General features: G+C 54.0%; 1 protein-coding gene across 11 annotated transcripts in view; it reads left to right on the forward strand.

The window, feature by feature from the left end:
- The window catches only part of TMEM63C (transmembrane protein 63C), a 130116-nt gene that overhangs the window by 73022 nt on the left and 35635 nt on the right, over positions 1 to 21459 (forward strand). For 7 of the 11 annotated variants that reach the window (XR_009264644.1, XR_009264645.1, XM_058739799.1 and 4 more), the window contains exons 2-3: positions 1137 to 1280; positions 16013 to 16075. The gene's annotated coding sequence lies outside the window, so the exon portion shown is untranslated. Of the gene's footprint in view, positions 1 to 128; positions 256 to 584; positions 658 to 701; positions 789 to 1136; positions 1281 to 16012; positions 16076 to 21459 lie in introns of those variants that run through there. The other 4 variants (XM_058739802.1, XM_058739803.1, XM_058739805.1 and 1 more) reach the window with 4 other exon arrangements.

Genomic DNA, 21459 nt, shown 5'->3' on the forward strand with positions numbered 1-21459 from the left:
CTTTGGAAGACAATTTGGAAACAGAATTTCAGGCCCACCTAACCTTCGGCTCCTTACCCCTGGGGATTTATCCTCCAGCTAACCTCACACACGTGCACGACGATTATAACCAAAGACGTTTTTTGCAGCTTTGCGCGGCAGAAAGGTAGAAACAACCTAAGCATCCATCGACGAGGGTGGATTCACATAAATTATAAGTGCATTTTTCAGCGGAACGCATGAGCTGCCGCAAAAATGAAGGCTCTGTCTGTGCTGGTATGTGGGGACGTGTGGTGTATGTTAACAAAGCAGAGTACTGGAAATATGTTCCTGGCTGAGTTTAAAATAAAGAGGCAGGCATACATATGTATTTGTCATTATTTATGGGAACATTTTTGCAGAAATGCACAGCAGGAAGTGTGGCTCTGTTTGGAAGTGGAGCAGGGGTTTGGGGTCGCAGGGGGAGGTTTCACGGTGCATTTGATTTTTTTTTTCCCCTACAACCGTGTTATTTTCAGAATTTAAAAAGAAAAAGCAATTAGAAAGGGAGAATAACATTTAAATGCCTCACCCTGAACTATCTCTTTAAATTTGTTTCTTGGTAGGTTCCCTCTTGTTACATCTGTAATTTTAAATCTGGAAGGGCTGAAGAGATGTTGCCAAAGGAAATGAGGCCTAGTGAGGTTTCAGCAGCTGCCCAGGGCCCCTGGCTGGGGGCAGAACTGGGACTCCTAGGATGCTACTTGAAATCCCCTGCTGCTTATGGGCCCCCCTGAGCTCCCCAGCTCAGCGCTGCTCGCGGTGTCTGGGTATCTAGGCTGAAGGCCCCCATGTGGGAAATGAGGGTGCTCCAAGTCACCAGGAGGGAAGTGGCAGAGGGGACCTCGGTGCTTGGACTCCTAGAACAGTGCATCCCCAGGCTCATGCTCACCTGGGATGAAGGGTGGCTCCTGGCTCACCCACCTCAGGGATGGGCAGCTGGATGTGGAGATAGGGCAGACTGGGGGGTCATGGCTTCATCTGGGGTGCTCCTCGCTCCAGGAGAACTCCCCTGAGGCAGGCCTCATGAGAAGATGCTGACGAGCATGTTGGGTGAGGGTGCTTGGCTTGGGGAGGCTGGGGAGACCTGAGAGTGCTTTGTTGTCCCTATGCCACAGAGCCTTGGAGGAACCACCTTTGTTGTCAGGAACTGAGCAGGGACAAGGCTGGGCCGCTCAGAAGCACCTGAGGACCGATCAAGAGGAGGGAGGGCCAGTGAACCACCCATCTGCCTGAGCCACAAACCTCACCTGCTGGTCCAGGTAGGTGCCCTTGAAGCCATCCCACCCAGCCATACTAAGACCCTCGTGCCAACTCTCTCTCAGGCTCAGGAAATGTGACCACCCCACTGCCCATGTCCTGTGGCTTTCCAGTCAGTGCTTGGGTGAAGGTTCTCCCTAAACCCTCCTAAACCCACAACCTGAAAGAGGTACAGGAAAGCCCAGTCCTTTCTCCAAAGGACACTACCCCAGGTGACCTCGACTCCCAAAGCCTGGGAAGGGGGCCAAAGGCTACTCTGGCTCCTGTAGGATGTCCCCTGCCTGAAGAAACACCCACTCTGAACCCTTAGCTGGGTCTCGACTGGCTCCTGCCCAGCTGAGCCTGGTTTGGGACAGGCCTAGAACGCAGCCAGACGCAGGGATTGGGACAGATGGTATCTCCATTAGACTCTTAGAACTGGAAGGGATCTTAGTGATATAATCCAACCTCAGTCTCTTTTAACCTTTCAAGCATAATATCAATAGTGTTGTTGACAATGTTGTAGCTGAACGTGTCTAAGGAACCAGCTGTAATCTCATCAAAACAGCACCGAAAGCCCTTGGGTCTCAGGTAGCCATTCGTGGTTCAGCCCCTTCCTCCCTGCCCAGCCTCAGCCAGGAGGACCCCCAGTCCTTTCCCCTCCTTCCACCTACCCAGTGACTCGTAGCAACTCATCCCCCTTTGTGACAGGGACACTGGCAGTGATCAGACATCCCAAGCAGAGGGCATTAAAGCCAAGTTAGCATCACAGTGAGGCTTTCTCCCTAGTTTAAGTAAGTTAATAAAATCAAGAAGGGGGGTGCCTGGGTGACTCAGGTCATTATCTCACAGTTTGTGGGTTCAAGCCCCATGTCAGACTCTGTGCTGACAGCTTAGAGCCTGGAGCCTGCTTTGGATTCTCTGTCTCCCTCTCTGCCCCTTCCCTGTGTGTGCTCTAGCTCTCTCTCAAAAATAAATAAACATCAATCAATCAATCAATCAATCAAATCAAGAAGGGATTGGGTAGTCAAGACAGGCTCTCCCAGTAATAAGATCTATCTGAGAGTCTCTAAAATCTCTTTTCTACCAAAGAAGTTAACCGCCGTGTAAGCTGTTGGCCAAGAACACTGTGTTGCCATTATCGATAAAAGCGATCATAGATAGAGTTCCTTTCTGTGTCTCCCTTATAATTTCCTGGCCCGGCCTGTGAGAGCTCTCCATGTCAAGGAGTCTTAGCCACAGGCGAGTAGTTCACGTCCATCTTTCTGGCCATGCGCACCCCCCAGCCCGCACTGGACCCTGGTCCGCCTGGTCTAGATTGCCCCGAGAGGCAGCATCGAACTGTGGTGGAGAGCGCAGGCTCGGGAGCAAGGAGGGCGCAGGTCCCAATGCCACCACCCACTAGCTTTGTGATCTCTGTGTACGCCAGTCTTTTCATCTGTGAAATGGGGATACCAGCAGTCCCCCAGGGTGATGTAGAGATTAAAGTTAATATCTGTAAAGCGCTTGGAACAACCTCCAGCACTCAGTGAGTGCTGACCCATGTTAGCCCTGGTCACTACAGAAGCCACACTCTGCTTCCTGATTACCTCCCTAAAGCAAAGTAGTCATCTCTCTGCCCTGCTCCAAAACCACCATGGCTCCCCATTGCCCATTCAGTGACTGTGTCTAACCTGTCCTTTAAGGGCCTCAAAAGCAGCAGCTTTACTGTTTTCCTTGCACATAATAAGGAATCAGTAGTGTTTGCTGAGAGAGAGGGTTTCCACCCTCAAGGTGGGTGAACTGAGTCCCTAAGGAATGGAAGCACAGCCCCTGGCAACCCCACAGCTGGGAGCTTGATCCATGCTCTTCTGCCTCCCCCGTCGTGCCCCGACAGGAGCAGCCCTGGTTGTCTGTCGCCGCATCTGCCCAGGGGGCAGATTTGGTTTCCCCCGGAGCTGTGGGGGCCTCACGTGCAGGGGGCACCATTCGGGCTCCAGCCCTCCTGGTACATGTCAGAGTGAGGAGGGGATGCCCGGCCACAGGCTAGAGCAGGCAGTGACCGCAGTTACAACTCACACTCGGATGAGTTCCAGCCAGGTGGCAGACGCGGCGTCTTTGTCCTCATCCATCCCTGGGAAGTGGCCAGAACCTCAGCTCCCATAGCTCAGGAGGGAAGCCCAAGGCCAGCAGAAACCACCCGCGACGTGGCACCTTGGTCAGGAAACCTGGCAAGCCCCGCATCCTGCACCTCACTGCTTCCCTGGCAGAAGAGAGGCTCGTGCCACAGAAGAGCGGGCACCAGGTTGAAGTAGGACAGACTCATGTCTAAAACCAGGCTCCTCACTGGGTGGGGAGACCTTGGCCATGTCAGTTAGCTTCTCTGAGCCTCTATTTTTCCATCTATAAAACGGGAGAACAGTACCCGTTCCACTGGATTGATGGGAGGCCAAAATGGATCAAAGTGCCCAGGGGGCACCTGTACAGTGCCTACAGGGGGCGGGGCACCCTGTAACTTGTGGTCATTTTGCTCCATCCGTCAGAGGTGTTCTTCCAAGCTGCCAGGTGCAGCTGCCTCTGTCCTGCAAGCCTCTCACTTTCCTTAGTGGAAAATCTCCTCGCTTGGCCTCCACTCTAAGATGAAGAAAAGCGGTGGTATCTTTGGCAAGGGAGGGGAGAGAGAACAGTCGAAATCTCCGAATCCTGGCAAGGGCGCGAGGCTCGGTGGAGAAGAAGCAGAGCTCTGTCTGGCTTTCGCAGAGATTTTCCCCGCCGGTGCTGCCACGCTCAGGAAGCCAGGAGTGAAGTGACAGAGAGGGAACACAGTAGACCACGCTGGTTCCTGCACGGAGGCGTGTTTTGCTTTATTCATTCAACAAGTGAATGAATTTGTTGGGATTCCAAGCGGTATGCTAAACACTGGAATATTCAGCAGCAAGACAGATAGACATAGACCCTGCCCTCATGGGGCCTTCATTCTAATGAGGGCGAGGACAGACAATAAACAGCATAAACTATGGGCAAAGGGTGGTAGGAGATAAATCCAGTGGAAAAACAGGGGAGGAGAGGGGATGGGAGGGCCTGGGGAGTTTGATTATTAAATACGGTCATCAGGACAGGCCTCACCAAAAAGGTGACATTGGAGACGCCGATTGTCTGCTCCCCTCGGGAACCTCTGAGAAGCCCGTGAGCTCAGAATCGGGGCCAAGTGCCCTTCACGAGATCCCAGGATAGGAGCTAAATCTAGAAACCCTCCTAGTCCCAGCCCAGATAATGTCATGCCCTTCCTCTGAAACCTTCAATAGTTTCCTATTGCCTACGCAATTAAGTACAAATCATTCATTCTGAAATTTACGACCTTCCTTTTATCTCACCAGACCCTGCTCACCCCACCTCTGCAGCCTAATCTACCTGCCGTTTCTGGAATATTCCACTCTCTGCTTCTCTCTATCACTCATCTGTTCTCTCTGCCCCAAATGCCCCTGTCTCAATGGTTTCTGTTAGCCTGCCGCCTCTCTGAAGACTTCCCTGACCCTGGGGAGCTGTGGTCTCTGAGCCCCATTACCTTGGCTTTACCTTTCTCATGGCCGTTACTCTCTGCCTTTGGTATAGGCATTGGTTTAACTATGTGATCTTTCCATGAGGCAGGTGTAGGGCTCAGCAAACATTGGCTGAATTGAGTATGGCCAAGCTCAAAGGTCCCCAGAAATACTGGGACAAGTGGTGGTGGTGGCGGCGGGGGGGGGGGGGGGGGGTTGTCCCACTCACACAAAGAAGGCAGAAGAGGGAGACGAGCAGGAAAGGAGAGAGGGAACCAAAATGTAGGTGAGACAGGATGGAGGTACTAGTGAAGAAATGGGACAGAGGTTCCCCACCATGTTTCTTCTAGTTGAAGCAGGTTGTCAAGAGACAGAGGGTGGGTTTTTTCTTCCCCAGAAATAGCTACTACCCCCTTCAGCATCCCAGACCAGTGTTTCCTGGTGTCTAACTAGAATACGTCTTACCACGGCTGGGGCTCATTTCCTCTGGTTCTATCCTCTGAATTCAAGGAGCTCTTTGAGTCCTCATTCAGTGAGGATCAGAGTGACTTTCTTGACTCCCCTGTCCAAGAGGCAGGAGCCAGGTCACGATGAGGCTGGCCCGTGGCCTGGGAGTTTATGCTCTAGTTGAGGAGGCCAGGACCCCTCTCAGAGATTGCTTGGGGGCCAGAGTACGGGGACCACCCTATGTCACAGAGGCTGCTCCAGCCCGTCACTCCTCAGCCACTCTCCAGGGCTGGCCTTCATCATGGTCAAATCTGTAACCAGAGAGCCCCCACTACAGCAGCACCGTTATCCTCAGGCCACTTGTGCCCTGGGCCCTCTCTGTCCCACAGGTCCCGTGAAGCCACGTGAGCCAGCCCCGCAGCCTCTGCCATCTGGCTCCCCGCCATGGCTGGAGCAGCTGCGCTCTGGGCTCTCCCTCTACCTCTCTCCAACCCCCTCCCCCTGCCACCACCGCCTCCCCCCACCCCCCCACCACCACCCCTGCCAGCAGCCAGCCTGGCTCCTGCCCTATTTAGACAGATGGGAACAGAGCTGGGTGTCCCTCCCATCTCTGGGATGGGAGGGACACCCAGCTCTGTTCCCATCTCTGCTGCCCCAAGGGGTGGTGCGTTTCTATATGGGGACCTGAACTCCCTCAGGGGACAGTCCTAACGTAATCCGAGCCCACCTTCCTCTCCACTTTTGTGTATTCCTGGTCTCCTCCAGGAATGTCGTGTGCCCTCGGGAAGGCATTCCCGTGGCTGTAACCCCAGCTCCAACTCCGGGGCAGAAGCCCCATGTGCACCCAAGGTTAGGAATGTGGCTGCTGGACTCAAATCTCTCTTTAGTGACAGTAGTTCCCACCTTGGAGTAGTGAGGATTAAAAGAGCCCACGCTTACAGACTCTGAGCACAACATCTGGCAGTAAGCCCTCAATTAACGTGACTACTGCTGTCCGACTTTGAAGAGCCGCCTTGGCCAGCACCACCTCCAGGCAGCCTTTCTGGATTGTCCAGGGCTCCTCCTCTGTGCTCCCGGCACCCCTTCACCAGGCCTCTGGAGTGCACTTATGCAGACCTGTCACAGTTTCTTTGGGGTCTTTGTACCCACTAGAATCTTGTGCTTTGACTATAAGCACCTTGAATGCAAGGAACAGTCTGGCCCATTATTTTGCTGAATGAATGGTTTCATGAGTGACAGGCAGCCGGGAGAGATGGACTGAGAGAATAGGATTGTGCCTTCCAGGACTGACTTTTCCAGGGCCTGTCCTGAAAGACCAGGATGCCCACACCGAGGCCTGGGGGTAGGGTGAGGAGGCTGAAGACTACCCCGCCCCGTGTCCCATGGCCCAGTGCAGTGATCCTCGAAGCCCCATTCAGCAATGTCAGCATCACCCAGGAACCCAGGAACTTCTAGACTCCACCCCAGACCTGCCACATCAGAAACTCAGGCAGGGAGGCAGCATCTGCGGGAAACAAGCCCTCCAGGTGATGCTGAGGCACCAGAGTGTGAGAACCACTCTCATGTTTCAGAGTAACTCAGGTCCATAGGAGGTAGAGTCTCAGGGGTCTCTGCTCTGGTGAAGGCTTCCAAGAAAGCTGTCGGCTAGGTCCCCAGGACATAGCTCCTGCTGATCCCACGCTCCTGAGCTTGAGACCCTTTTGCTGACAGGGCAGGTGCGGGGGAGAACACTGTCCCCACAGACCTCTCCTTTCCCAAGCGGCACTAGACCAGAATGGGTCCAACCAGGTCTTGGTGCTAGGCCCTCCCCACTGCCATTGACCAGCAGCCCTTCGAGGCCAGCCCCTGTAGCAAAATTCAGGGCAGACTTCTGGAATATTAGGGCTAAGAAAGACCCTAGAGAGCATTGGCTACATCCATGAGTTCTCTCCCCCTCCCCCAACACACATGCACACACACATACACAACTCAGCATGCCCACATACAAATACATAAACATGCATGCTCCCCAAAGCACACACAAGCACACAAAACCCAAATAAACACATTCCCAAGCACACCCAAACGCCACTCTCCCTACGCAGATGCACACACACAATACACCGATACACCTCAAAATACACAAACATAAATGCGTAGGTCCACTGGATCCATTCCGAGGGCAGCTGTAGCAAATTACCCCAGACCCTGCAGCCACAAACCACAGACGTTCATTTTCTCAGAGTTCTGGAGGCCGGAAGGGTGACATCCAGTGTGCTGGCAGGGGCTGTGCCCTCCTGCAGGCTCTCGGGGGGGAAGCCTCCCTGGCTGCTTCTGGCTTGTGGGAGTGGCCGGCACCCCTGCACCTTGGCTTGTGCGGTTTCATGTCTCTGTCTTGGCCTGTGTTCTCGTGGCTGTCTTGTCTGTGTCTCCATGAAGACTTCGTATGGGGACACCAGGCGGTGGCCTTATGGCCCACCCTAATCTAGTATGACTTCACTTTAACTAGTTCTATCCACAGAGACCCTATTTCCAAATAAGGTCATATTCTGTGGCTCCAAGTGGACAGAATTCAATCCAGTGCATTCACACATTCCCAAATGCACAGGTATGGAGACAGACAGACACACACACACACACACACACACACACGCACACACACACAGCCCTGGCAGATGAGAACCCTCAGATCCTGAGGGGAGAAGAGTCCTCGATGTTAGAGCCCCCGCCTCTGGAACCAGCACAATGCAGGTCACACCCTGCTACGGCACTTATCCCGGCACGGCTTTTCATCTTGGTTTGGTTTTTGTTTGTTTGTTCGTTTTGCTTGGTTAGGTGTGCCCAGTACAACATTCAAAAAGCGAAAAAGAGAATATAATGAAAGTAAGTCTTCCTCAGGAGGCTTCAGCCTCCACCTAGTTTCCTTCCCAGAAGGCAACCACTTAAGCGTGTCCTGGGTCTCCTTCCAGAGACCAGGCAGACGTGCAGGGGGTGGCGTTTTCCCTGTGCCATCGTCCGTGTCTTGTTTTCTTTGCTCAACAGAGCATCTGTTACTCTTTATTCCGATTACCTCCTCTCATGTTTTGGGGCCTCTCCCACCTGATGGAACGAACACTCACTGCAGCCAGGTCCATGGACCACTCACTGAGGCCAGGACCACAGACCGCTTATTAGGCCAGGACCACGGACCGCTCACTGAGGCCAGGACCACGGAACGCTCACTGAGGCCAGGACCACAGACCGCTTACTAGGCCAGGTCCATGGAACTCTCACTGAGGCCAGGACCACAGAACTCTCACTGAGGCCAGGATCATGGAACTCTCACTGAGGCCAGGACCACAGAGCGCTTACTAGGCCAGGTCCATGGAACTCTCATTGAGGCCAGGACCACAGAACTCTCACTGAGGCCAGGACCATGGAACTCTCACTGAGGCCAGGACCACAGACCGCTTACTAGGCCAGGACCACAGACCGCTCACAGAGGCCAGGACCATGGAACTCTCACTGAGGCCAGGACCACAGAACTCTCACTGAGGCAGGACCATGGAACTCTCACTGAGGCCAGGACCACAGACCGCTTACTAGGCCAGGACCACGGACCACTCACTGAGGCCAGGACCACGGAACGCTCACTGAGGCCAGGACCACAGACCACTTACTAGGCCAGGTCCATGGAACTCTCACTGAGGCCAGGACCATGGAAATCTCACTGAGGCCAAGATCACAGACCGCTTACTAGGCCAGGACCACAGACTGCTCACAGAGGCCAGGACCATGGAACTCTCACTAGGCCAGGACCACGGAACGCTCACTGAGGCCAGGATCATGGAACTCTCACTAGGCCAGGACCACGGAACGCTCACTGAGGCCAGGACCACGGAACGGTCACTGAGGCCAGGTCCACGGAACGGTCACTGAGGTCAGGTCCATGAAACACTCACTGAGGCCAGGACCTCAGAACTCTCACTGAGGCCAGGTCCATGGAACTGTCAGAGGCCAGGACCATGGAACTCTGAGGCCAGGACCACGGAATGCTCACTAGGCCAGGACCATGGAACGCTCACTGAGGCCAGGACCACGGAATGCTTACTGAGGCCAGGACCACAGACCGCTCACTAGGCCAGGACCACGGAACGCTCACTGAGGCCAGGACCACGGACTGCTTACTAGGCCAGGACCACGGAACGCTCACTGAGGCCAGGACCATGGAACTCTCACTGAGGCCAGGACCACAGACCGCTCACAGAGGCCAGAACCATGGAACACTCACTAGGTCAGGACCACGGACCGGTCACTGAGGCCAGGATCATGGAACTCTCACTAGGCCAGGACCACGGAACGCTCACTGAGGCCAGGACCACGGAACGGTCACTGAGGCCAGGCCCATGAAACACTCACTGAGGCCAGGACCATGGAATGCTCACTGAGGCCAGGACCACGGAACTCTCACTGAGGCCAGGTCCATGGAACTGTCACAGAGGCCAGGACCATGGAACTCTGAGGCCAGGACCACGGAATGTTTAATGAGGCCAGGACCACGGACCGCTCACTAGGCCAGGACAACGGAATGCTCACTGAGGCCAGGACCACAGAACGCTCACTGAGGCCAGGTCCATGGAACTCTCACTGAGGCCAGGACCACAGAACTCTCACTGAGGCCAGGACCACGGAACTCTCACTGAGGCCACGACCACGGAACTCTCACTGATGCCAGGACCACGGACCGCTTACTAGGCCAGGACCACGGAATACTCACTGAGGCCAGGACCATGGAACTCTCACTGAGGCCAGGACCACAGACCGCTTACTAGGCCAGGACCACAGACCGCTCACAGAGGCCAGGACCGTGGAACTCTCACTAGGCCAGGACCACGGAACGCTCACTGAGGCCAGGATCATGGAACTCTCCTAGGCCAGGACCACAGAACACTCACTGAGGCCAGGACCACGGAACGGTCACTGAGGCCAGGTCCATGGAACACTCACTGAGGCCAGGACCACAGAACTCTCACTGAGGCCAGGACCACGGAACTCTCACTGAGGCCACGACCATGGAACTCTCACTGATGCCAGGACCACGGACCGCTTACTAGGCCAGGACCACGGAACACTCACTGAGGCCACGACCACGGAACTCTCACTGATGCCAGGACCACGGACCGCTTACTAGGCCAGGACCACGGAACACTCACTGAGGCCAGGACCATGGAACTCTCACTGAGGCCAGGACCACAGACTGCTTACTAGGCCAGGACCACAGACCGCTCACAGAGGCCAGGACCGTGGAACTCTCACTAGGCCAGGACCACGGAACGCTCACTGAGGCCAGGATCATGGAACTCTCACTAGGCCAGGACCACAGAACACTCACTGAGGCCAGGACCACGGAACGGTCACTGAGGCCAGGTCCATGGAACACTCACTGAGGCCAGGACCATGGAATGCTCACTGAGGCCAGGACCACGGAACTCTCACTGAGGCCAGGTCCATGGAACTGTCACAGAGGCCAGGACCATGGAACTCTGAGGCCAGGACCACGGAATGTTTAATGAGGCCAGGACCACGGACCGCTCACTAGGTCAGGACAACGGAATGCTCACTGAGGCCAGGTCCATGGAACTCTCACTGAGGCCAGGACCACAGAACTCTCACTGAGGCCAGGACCACGGAACTCTCACTGAGGCCACGACCACGGAACTCTCACTGATGCCAGGACCACGGACCGCTTACTAGGCCAGGACCACGGAACACTCACTGAGGCCAGGACCATGGAACTCTCACTGAGGCCAGGACCACAGACTGCTTACTAGGCCAGGACCACAGACCGCTCACAGAGGCCAGGACCGTGGAACTCTCACTAGGCCAGGACCACGGAACGCTCACTGAGGCCAGGATCATGGAACTCTCACTAGGCCAGGACCACAGAACACTCACTGAGGCCAGGACCACGGAACGGTCACTGAGGCCAGGTCCATGGAACACTCACTGAGGCCAGGACCATGGAATGCTCACTGAGGCCAGGACCACGGAACTCTCACTGAGGCCAGGTCCATGGAACTGTCACAGAGGCCAGGACCATGGAACTCTGAGGCCAAGACCATGGACTGCTCACTAGGCCAGGACCACAGAATGCTCACTGAGGCCAGGACCACAGAACGCTCACTGAGGCCAGGACCACAGAACGCTCACTGAGGCCAGGACCACGGAACGCTTACTGAGGCCATGGACCGCTCACTAGGCTAGGTCCATGGAACGCTCACTGAGGCCAGGACCACGGACTGCTCACTAGGCCAGGACCATGGAACACTCACTGAGGCCAGGACCACGGACCGCTCACTAGGCCAGGACCACGGAACGCTCACTGATGCCAGGTCTATTGTAGTTTAGCTTTCCTCCCCACTTCCTAGCCCAGTGCGGGCACAGAGCAGGTGTCCAGTTAAGGCTGGTTCTAGTTACACGTTGACCAGGCATCGACAGTGGGTTGGGTGTGCATGGGCTGGGGCTCAGCCCCTCTGTCTCCCCAGCATGTGGCACGGTCCACCAGAGGCCGTCCTAGCAGCAGCAGGAGCTGAGGGGGACGGCACCCAACAGTGCCTCCTGCCTGTTAGCTCTTGCTGCCGGGCACCTTCATCCTGCTCTAACTGGGGCTGTGCCTCCCCTCTGGAGCCCTCCCCTCCCAGCCCACTCAGGACTCCCTCAGAGAAATCCAGCGGGCAGGAGGCTGGGGAGAGAACAACAGTGCTGGCCTAACGACGACGAGCCCTTTGCCCAGTCTTTGCTAGCCGAAGGCTCAGTCCCACTTGTTACCACAGAGACAGGAATTACGGCAGTAAATCAGGGTCGAAGTGAAGCCTGCAGCTTGTGGAGGGAATGTGTTCGCTCCACAACACTCAGATAAGAGATGTGCCAGGTGTGTGTGTGTGTGTGTGGCTGCTCAGCCTGAGATCTCACCGTGCCCTCAATCTACTGATTGAGCTGAGCTCCAGGGGGGATGGGGTGGCCAGGGGCCACCCAGCCCTGTGAGACTGAGGCCAAGGACATACTCGGCTGCAGCAAACCTCTGCTCATCTGTGGGAGGAAGGGCTTAGATTCGAGAATTTGTAGGAGCCCCTCCAGCCAGACACTCTGGGTTGGAGATCGGGGGGCCAAGTGAGACCCACCCCAGCCTGCTGCCAGTCATTCCTTTCTTCCACAAATATTTGCAGAGAGACAGAGCACGAGTGGGGAGGGGCGGAGAGAGAGACACGCACAGAATCCGCAGCAGGCTCCAGGCTCCGAGCTGTCAGCACAGAGCCCGACACCGGGCTCGAACCCACGAACCCACGAACCGCAAGATCATGACCCGAGCCAAAGTCGGACGCTTAACCGACTGAGCCACCCAGGGGCCTCTTTTCCACAAATATTTGTAAAGCACCAAGCTCTAACCAGCACAGCAGAGAAAATACTAAGCAAACGTAGCCATTAAGGAGCTTTGCATCCACTGGTGGAGCCAGCCATTTAGTACGCTCACTGAGCGTACTAAATGAACGTCAAATGTACTAGGTTCAAACAAGGAAAATAATACTTAACTGTATTGAGCCATTGCTATATAGCAGTACCATTCTAAGTGTTTTATGTGAATTGGTTCATACATTCCTAACACCCAGCCAATAAGGTAGATGCTATTAACATTTCCATGTTACAGATAAGGAAACAGAGGCACAGGGAAGCTGAGATATTTGCCCAAGGACATGGAGCTTATAAATAGCAGAGACAGGATTTGGGACCCACTCCTAAATGTCATACTGTGTCTGTGACCCAAGATGCTCTGAGGCATGGAATGTGGGGGCTTCACCTGGTCTGGGGTTCTTCCCTATGGAGGCAAAAACCGAGCTGCAATTAACTAGGGGAAAATGAGTTAACTAGTGGGAGGGAGGAATATTCCAGGTGGAAGGTCTAGCATGTGCAAGAGACCTGTGGTGGCAAGAGAGAAGGTGGCATGCCACTTACTAGCACCATGACCTTAGGCAAGTGATTTCCCCTGTCTGGGCCTTAATTGTCCTCTCATCAGGGGATGATTTTAGTACCCTTAGGTACTTGTGAGAGCTACATACTTAAATGGGAAGTATTTCTCCTATAGTAAGTGCTCCATAAATGTTAGCTATTAATAAGACCATGCCCCTCCCACACACACCGAGGGCTTCCTGGGCTGCCCTAGCTGCGGGATCTGGGCTCCTCACACAGAAGACTTGGCCTTGAGATGAAGAGGGCCTGGCCTGCTGGCCTGGCTGGTTAGGACAGCAGTAGCTGAAGCCAGGCCAGGTCTGGAAGGAAGGAGGTGAGCGCTGGACCAGGGGACTGACTAATAAAGACAGAGCTTGTTCTTTTTGAAGCTTTTGCCCACTTCCCCAGGCAAACCTCGCCTGCGGCCTGGGACTGCCCAGCCTCCAGCTTCTGCCACTAGAGGCCAGGATGGGGAGAAATGGGAGGGGAGGAAGGCCACACACCTCCCCGTCAGATAAGATGTGCAGCTGAGGAGGGGACTGAGGATCCTGACCCCCCAGCCGACATCCCCACCGTCACTCACTGCCCCTCCTTGGCCCAAAAAGCCAGGCTGACATTCGTTTTTCATGCATAGGAAGAACAGAGGCAGCAACCTCCAGGCTGCAGTTTGTGGGGTCTTGGACAGTCCTCCCCTGGTCTGTTCCAGAACAGAGTAGGCGGGAGGAGACCAGGAATGGTCCAGTCTGGGCCCTTCACCAGCACGTCGCAGATGACCTGGTGCCAGTGACGGTAGTATTGGCTAATGGCACTGCTTCTCAAGCATTTGCAAAGGGGTTTGTGTGAGTTAACTCATTCCGTGTTCATAACAACCTTGTGAGGCAGTGCCATTATCCCCGCTTTCCAGAGGTGGAAACTAAGACCCAGAGAGCTGAGGTCACTGTCCTCACAGTGCTGTCACACAGCGAACAGGGGTGGACCTGGGATTTAAGCCCAGACAGTCTGGCTGCAGACAGTCCACTTCTTCCCACCGCCCTGAATAACCTCCCTGTGTTCATGCCTCCCTAAAATTCATGCCGAAGAGAAATTCCCTGATGCCCCTGCACCGGGCAGGTGGGTGCCCCTGTTCTATGTTCCCTTATAACCCTCAGATTTCAAGTTGCATTCTTTCCACTGCTGCTACTTTGGTCTCCAGAAAGCTCTCTACCCCTCTTCTTCACACCCAAGAGCTAGAAAGAAGGAAGAAGGAAACCTCTCCAGAAAGGAGGTCCAGTCGTGGTTTAAGGGTGAGGACAAAAGGCAGGACAATGCTCTGGGTTTCCATGACACTGTCTCTGCTTGCTGCTGAGGAAGCTGAGGAAGGTGCTGAGATGGGGGCGAGGCTCTCTTCTCTCTTCTGTTTCCTCACCTCCTTCCTCACCTCCTTCCTTCACCTGCCTCACCTTCCTGCAGGCTGCACCTGCCCAACCCTGCTGATGAACTGCATCCCACTCCAGGTTAGAGGCTCGGCCTTGTGTCTGGAGGCCCTCCTAGGCAGAACGGCAGCTGGGCCATGCCTCTCCCAACGGCAGTCGTCTCCCCAAACCCCAAAGACTGGGAACCCCCTGAAGAGGAACTTGTGTTTGTACTTCCTGGGAAGAGTAGATTTGCCACGAATTGTTGTTGAACGAACAAATGAACAAATGAAAGCATAAACCAGTGATCCATCCTGCACTCGAGCCATGACTACTCGTTTTCACATTCCCAAAACACCATGCTCTGTCCCCCCTCTGGCTCTTGGCCAACATGGTTCCCTCTGTCCATGCTCCCCACCACACTGCTGATTCGAATTCCTCGCATCTCAGCTCAGAGGTGACTTCCTTGCAGAAGGCTTCTCTGACTGCTCAAGGTGGGCCCTCCCCATGACCCCCTTTACCTGGGTTACCAAAGTGTGCCAGAGTGTGTGGTGGCTCGTGCCTGGCATGCTTACAGGTCTCCCCAGTGAGTCTGGGAGACTCATATTGGTGGGAAACGGAACTGCCAGGCCCCCAGGGCCTCGCATGATGGCTGGTGCATGGTAGGTACTCAGCCCTTCTTTGTGGAAGGAAGGAAGGGAGGAGGAGGGAGGGAGGAAGGGGGGTGCTTTTGGAAGGAGAGAAAATGAGTGTGTAGGAGTTAAGTGGAAAAGAGCAGCATCCAGGACTCAAACCTCCTTAGAGCCAGATGGAAGGCAGAGCTCTTCCCAGCCCGGGCCCACCCCCTTCCCTCATCATGTACGGTATTAACCAAATAAAAGTCACACGTCCTTCTGGCTGTGCTGCTGGTCACCAAGCACTTGCACATCCCTGCCCTGGTTCCAGTCCCCCTGACAGGGGCTTCCCAGCTGTTCCCCTCGTTTTAAAGATGAGATCCAGCAAAGGGTGCTGGGCAAGTGCATAGCCACTCGCCAAAAGATGAACTTAGACGCTTACGTCACAGCCTCTGCAAACTTTAACTCAAAATGGATCATAGACTTCAGTGTCAGAGCTAAAACTATAAGATTTTTAGGAGAAAACATAGGAGTAGGCAAAGATTTCGTAGACACCATCACCATCCCCAAAGCACAGTCCATAAAAGAACATCTGATAAACTGGACTTTGTCAAAATCCAAAACGGTGGTGCTTCAAAGATACCATGAAGAAAACAAATAGACGAGCAACAGACTGGGAAAAAGTATTTGCAAAATACACGTGATAAAGGACGTATATCCTGAACAGAAAGATGTTCAGGAGCCCTGAGAGATGATGCCGCCCTGGAAGACGGCCTGGGCCCTTAGGCCTTGTGGTCTTTAGATTGCATTTGTTCTTTTGCAGCTTCCGGGTAGCTGAGCGAAGCCCCGAGGCCTGACTTAGACCCTCTCTGGAGAACTGACGCAGGTAGGGAACGGCCCTCCAAGGCCTTCAGATCGCGCCTGCGCCTCCCGCGCCCCGCCTTCCCCCGCGGCTTCCTCAGCGCGGGCTCCCCCAGGTGGCCACCAGCAGAACTGTACCTTGGTGCGGCAGCTGCCAGAGATGCCAAGAGAAACGCTCCTCGGGCTACTCTGGCTTTTCCGGCAGAAGGCTTGCTGTTAAACGGTAGCGCGTTCAGGGGCGCCCAGGAGCTCAGTGGATTAAGCCTCCGACTCTTGGTTTTGGCTCAGGTCATGATCTCACGCTTCGTGGGATCGAGCCCCGTGTCAGGGCTGTGCACTGACAGTGTGGAGCCTACTTGGGATTCTTTCTCTTCCTCTCTCTCTCTCTCTCTGCTTCTTACCCCACGCGCGCTCTCTCTTTCAAAATAAATAAGTAAACATTAAAAAAAACTATAAAAAAAGGTACCATGTTCAGTGTAAATCCTTGTAAGTTTATATTTAGCTAAATGTGCTTGTGTCAATGAGTTAAGCAGTGACCTGGGGTAGTAAAACCGTGGGCAGCCCCTGCAGAAAGAGAGGGGAACAGAAGGATGCTGATCTGGCAGGTAGAAGGATGAGTTCGTGTGTTTCCCTATTTTTGTGAGTTAGCACAGGGAGCCCCGGACCCGTCCTGCACACCACCCTCTTCTTTATTCCCTTCTCTGTCCCCATCTCCAAAGCCTCCCCAACTCCAGACAGCATTCCGCTGTGCCCCTTGGAGCTCTGCGCCCACTTTTCATTTGACAAGAGTCTGTGTGATACTTCTGTGTCCCAGACATTGCTCTCCATGACTGACAAATCTTAACCCAGTTATCCATCTTTTTTAAAAAATGTTTATTTGTGGGGCGCCTGGGTGGCGCAGTCGGTTAAGCGTCCGACTTCAGCCAGGTCACGATCTCACAGTCCGTGAGTTCGAGCCCCGCGTCAGGCTCTGGGCTGATGGCTCAGAGCCTGGAGCCTGTTTCCGATTCTGTGTCTCCCTCTCTCTCTGGCCCTCCCCCGTTCATGCTCTGTCTCTCTCTGTCCCAAAAATAAAAATAAAAAACGTTGAAAAAAAAATTAAAAAAAAAAATGTTTATTTGTTTATTGAGGGGGAAGGGGCAGAGAGAATGAGAGGGAGAACCCCAAGCAAGCCCCATGCTGTCAGTTCAGAGCCCGACATGGGGCTCCACCTCACAAAGCATGAGATCATGACCTGAGCTGAAATCAAGAGTCAGACACTTAACCGACTGAGCCACCCAGATGCCCCCACTTACCCCTCTTAATAGCACTGCAAAGTGAGTACTAGTTACACCACTCCCCTTTTGTAGATGAGTAAATGAGGCAGGGAGACCCTTAAGTAGCTTGCTCGAGGTGACTAGTAAGTGTTGGAACCGGCATTCAGTGCCACAGAGCCCAAGATGCCCAGAAACACCCCCAGCTCCTGCAGCACCTCGCCTGCCCACTGGGAACTGAAACCTTAGACTCCCCAGGACGGGGCCTCCCTTACCACCCTCTCAGGCCTGGGGACGAGAGAGATGTATTCCTTGCTCCTCTGTGCATCTTCCAGACTCTTCTTCCTTCCTTCCTTCCTGCTGAAGCCCCCATCTTGGACCCAAGGTGTCAGCCTAGACATCTCGCTCCCCGTCTTTGGTACAGGCGCTGACTCCCCCCCCCCCCCACCAGATCACTCCCCTCCTTCCCAGAAGAGTTCAGTTCTTGCCTCACCGTCACGTCAGTGCTGTTCCCATCTTCATTCTTACCGATTTCAAGATCCACCTGTCCATAAAGGACATTCCAGCCTCCCAGTTCCTTGACACCACTCAGTAGCTGACTCTATTTTCATGCCCTAGACCTTCTCTCTACCCATAACCGATCCCTTCTTAATCTCAGTGCCACACAGCTCATTTTCCAACAGCCACGTCCTACGTGTCGGCTCACAGCCTGTGATACCCGACAGTTCTACCTCCGTGGACCCCTGTCACCATCCCTCGCCCATCTTGCGTGTCCTTTCTGTCCTTACCTGGCCAGTCATTAAAACGACTCCCTCATGTACAACTCCAGCCCTCTCATTCTCCTACTTACTTGGGAAAACGTCTGCCCTGGTTAGGTCGAGCTGTCTGCCTCTTCCACAGCGGCTCACCTGCATCCACACCGATGAGCACAGCTGGAGGAGAGGCCCAGTGAGTCTGGCTACTCTTGCTGCAGATTCAAGACCATGAACCTCAGTGGCCCCTTAGTGCTGCGCGACAGTCCCACCATGTTCTCATAATGCATTCACCCCACCACTTCTCTAGACTTCTATTTCTGCCTTGCGTCCTGTCCTCAAACATCCCACATCTGCCCACCACCTGCGTCGCTCAGCAACCTTGAGACTTGTTCCCCCTGCATCTGAGAAAATAGAAGCCTTGGGCGGGCGCACCCGCGAGCTCCACCTGTGCGCCTGCCTCCCTCCTGCTGCCGTGGGTCGGTACCCAGCTCTCGGCCAAGACCAACGTCTGCACTTGTGCACCGGTTGCCGGCCCTTCCCACATCCTCGCATTGCGTCAGCAATGCCCTGTCTCCCCCATATCACCAGCCTTTAAGTTCCCACCGGCCCGTTCCCACCGGCATTCCGTGCTGCTGCACGGGTTTTTGTTTTGTTTTGCCTATTCACTATTGCATCACCAGCATTAGTCTGGCACAAGGCAGTTGTTCACTAAATACTTGTTGAATGAATGAATGAATGAATGAATAACGAATGAGCCTACTTTTCTTGTGCTGCTGCTTTTCCCGTCCTAACCGCCTCCAAACTCTCATTCCCGTTCAAAGGAATCGTTCATGCCCACTGGCTCCATTTCTCCGGCCACCATTCTCTCTCGCACCTGTTCCAGTCTGGCCACCGACTAAACCTCCACGTTGCTTCAACCATGGCTGGTTCTCAGTTGTCATCTTACTTGGCCGCATCAGTGCAGCCGATCCCTCCCTTCTAGAAACATTTTATTTAGCTTCCAGGATACCACCCACTCCTGCTACACCTCCTTCCTCTCTGGCCCCTCTTCTAGTCCCTTTCTCGTTTCCTCCTCATCTGCCTCACCTCCCCGTGTTGGGGCCTCACCCTGCACTCAGACCTTGAGCCTCACTCTGCGCTCACGCCTTCGGTGACCCAGTCCTACGCCTCTAACAGTCACCTGTCTGCTGGTGACTCTCACAGTTATGTCTCCTGACTCTCCTCTGAGCTGTGGGCTCACGTGTCCAGCCACCCGCCTGGCATCTCCACTTAGCATGTCCAGCACCCAGCTCCTGACCCCTCCCCCCGCTCCTGGTCTGTCCCACCCAATAAGGGCACTTCTGCTCTTCGGCCCCAAAACCTCAGGGTCACCCTGGACTCCTCTCTTTTACACCCTGCCCCCCCACCACCCATTGTACCAGCACATGCTGGCTTCACCTTCAGAATACTTCCAAAATCTGACTGCTTCTCATCGCCTCCTCCCCTTCCATCCCAGGCTTGTTACCTCTTGCCTGGATTGCTGTAATTTCCTCCTAACTGACCTCTCTGTGTTTACTTCTCAGCTTGCCCCGCTCCCATTTATTCTCAAACCAAGGGTCAGAGTGATGCCTTTAATACATAAGTCATTTCACGTCACTCCTTGGCTCAAGCTTCACCCCCCTCACTCTCCCCTGTCCAAGCTTCACCCCCTTCACTCTCCCCTGTCCAGCCACATGGGCCTGTTTGCTCTTCTTGGAGGCTCCAGGCAAGCTTGTGCCCCAGGCCTTCTGCTGTGCCTGCCATGCTCCCTCTGCAAGGGAGGGAGCTCCCTCTGCTGTGCCTGCCTTGCTCCCTCTGCAAGGGAGGGAGCTCCCTCTGCTGTGCCTGCCTTGCTCCCTCTGCAAGGGAGGGAGCTCCCTCTGCTGTGCCTGCCTTGCTCCCTCTGCAAGTCTTTGTCCAAATGTCATCCTCCCAGTGAGGTCTTCCCAGTCACCCTCTTTACCCTTCTGACCCACCGTCACCCCTGCACTGCCTCTCCCCACCAGGATCCAATGAGAGAGGGTTTTTTTGTTTTGTTTTGCCTATTCACTATTGCATCACCAGCATTAGTCTGGCACAAGGCAGTTGTTTACTAAATACTTGAATGAATGAATGAATGAATGATGAATGAGCCTACTTTTCTTGAATGGGAGTGAAGAGTTACTAGGATGAGACAAGGTCTGGAGACAAAATGAATGATTTTTTTTTTGTAATGTTTAGTTATTTTGAGAGAGAGAGAGCTCGAATAGGGGAGGGGTAGAGAGAGAGGGAAAGAGAGAATCCCAAGCAGGCTCCATGCTGTCAGCATAGAGGCCAACGCAGGACCCTATCTCATGAACCGTGAGATTATGACCTGAGCTGAAATCAAGGGTTGGATGCCCAGGGCGCCTCGGTGGCTCAGTCAGTTGAGCATCTGACCTTGACTCAGGTCATGATCTCAAGGTTCGAGCCCACATCAGGCTTTCTGTGGTCAACACGGAGCCCATTTCAGATCCTCTGTCCCCTCCTCTTTCTGCCCTTCCAGCTTGCACATGTTCTCTCTCTCTTTCAAAAATAAATAAACATTAAGAAAAAATTAAAAACAAAAAGAGTTGGACGCCCAACCAACTGAGCCACCCAGGCGCCCTGAAATCTTAGCTATTCTTTTTTTTTTTTTTTAATAGGCTCCATGCCCAACATGGGGCTTGAACTCACAACCCTGAGATTAAGAGTCACATGCTCTAGCTACTGAACCAGCCAGGTGCCCCTGAATGATCTTTTAAAACCAGAACACTTTGCAGATAAATTTAAGCAGCTACCAGTCACTTCCAGTTTTCATCTGTGCTTCCCACTCTTTTCTGAGTCTGGAGACCTATTGATGCCCATGACCATGAGCCCTACATTTGAGTCTCACCAAAATGCTCAGGCTCACTGGCTTGGCTCAGGCTCTGGGCAGGTGCTGATCTCCCTGGTTCAAGTTCGACCTGAAGACAGTGACGTTTACTGAGTCACTGCTATGTGCAGGGCACTCTATAGCTTTACCTCATTTAGTTTTAGGAAACTTCCTTTCCTGGAAACTGGATCAGAGAATCATAAGATGTTAGACCCTATCTGCACAGGCTTCCCATGAATGAAGTTCTGTTCTCCAAACCGAATATTTCCACTCTGGGGCCCTACCCACCTCTGTGAAGTTTGTTCATTTACATACAAGAAAAGTTTCACAAAGGTAGAAATAGGAAGATCCATTTGGATGTGCATCTCACAACTCTTGGTAAAGGGAGCGAGTGGTACAAAATAAAATCTCTTCCAGGGGATCTGGGACCTGGGCTCTTCTGCCATCACGGCCCTGGGTTTAAAGCAGCTGTGCTCCTCCCGGGTAGGGCTCTATGCCCTTTCAGGGCTGA

The sequence above is a fragment of the Neofelis nebulosa genome, chromosome 7, assembly GCF_028018385.1.
Source record: "Neofelis nebulosa isolate mNeoNeb1 chromosome 7, mNeoNeb1.pri, whole genome shotgun sequence".
Taxonomy (NCBI): domain Eukaryota; kingdom Metazoa; phylum Chordata; class Mammalia; order Carnivora; family Felidae; genus Neofelis; species Neofelis nebulosa.